This window comes from Carlito syrichta, unplaced genomic scaffold (genome assembly GCF_000164805.1).
Source record: "Carlito syrichta isolate Samal-C Ts95f unplaced genomic scaffold, Tarsius_syrichta-2.0.1 Scaffold312152, whole genome shotgun sequence".
Taxonomy (NCBI): Eukaryota; Metazoa; Chordata; class Mammalia; order Primates; family Tarsiidae; genus Carlito; species Carlito syrichta.
In genome coordinates, this window is record NW_007256248.1 from 203,805 (window position 1) to 205,003 (window position 1,199).

The following is a 1,199-nucleotide window of genomic DNA, read 5'->3' on the forward strand; positions in this document are numbered from 1 at the left end:
CAGGCAATCCACTCACCTCAGCCTCCCAAGGCGCAGGATTACAGGCTGAGCCACTGAGCTTGGCTAAAAAATGTTTTTAAAATACACATTATTTTCGTTAAACTTTAAAAGGTTTTTGTTTTGTTTTGTTTTGTTTTGAGTTGGAGTCTCACCCTGTTGCCCAGGCTGGAGGGTGGTGGCACACTCATGGCCACCCCAGTGTCAGCCTACTAGGCACTGGTGATCCTTCCACCTCAGCCTTCCAAGTAGCTGGAACTACAATTGTGCATTACCACACCCAGATAATTTTTTACTTATTGTAGAGACAAGGTCTCGCCAAGTTGCCTGGGCTGGTCTCGAACCCGTGGGCTCAGACAATCCACTTGCCTTGGCCTCCCAAAGTGCTAGGATTACAAACTGAGCCACCAAGCCCAGCCTTTTTTTTTTTTGAGTTGGAGTCTCACTCTGTCGCCCAGACTGGAGTGCAATGGCTGCTCCTGGCCAACGCAGCCTCAACCTGCTGGGCTCCGGCGATCCTTCCGCCTCAGTTTTCCAAGTAGCTGGAAATATAGGCACGCGCTACCATGCCCAGTTAACTTCTGATTTATTGTAGAGATGAGGTCTCGTCAAGTTGCCCAGGCGGGTCTCGAACCCACGGGCTCAGGCAATCCACTCACCTCAGCCTCCCAAAGGCACGGGATTATAGGCTGAGCCACAGAGCCCGGCTAACCTTTTTTTTTTTTGAGTTGGAGTCTCACTCTGTCACCCAGGCTGGAGTGCAAAGAGTCGACATGGTAAAACCTGTGGGAGACAGTGAAAACAGCAATGTTTTGAACTCTGCTTAGATTTAACCCAATATTACAAAACGAAGAAAACAAGGCTGAAAAGTTAGTTTTCCAACATAAAAACATATAAAAAAGAATAGTAGAATAAGCCAAAAGACAACAGGAAGAAAGCTATAATATAAATAACAACAGGTATCAATAAAATTGAATATAAAAGTGTAATATAGAGGATGAACAGTGCTAGATTTGGTTCTAAATAAACTTCTTGTGAGATTGTCTAAAAACAAAAGAGAAAGAGTTTATAGCTAGAGACAGGAAGAAAACACAAAACAAATAATACACTGGGTAATATGAGGGTCATGCTAAAAATATAAAGCCAAGATTAAAATATAAGACATCATCACAATTTTATGCAAACATTTAACATTTAAGCAA

The 1,199-nt window shown here is 43.0% G+C and overlaps 1 protein-coding gene across 2 annotated transcripts in view; it reads right to left on the reverse strand.

Annotated features, from left to right (window-relative positions):
* The window catches only part of THUMPD3 (THUMP domain containing 3), a 41,654-nt gene that overhangs the window by 8,123 nt on the left and 32,332 nt on the right, over positions 1 to 1,199 (reverse strand). The gene's annotated exons all lie outside the window — the stretch shown is intronic.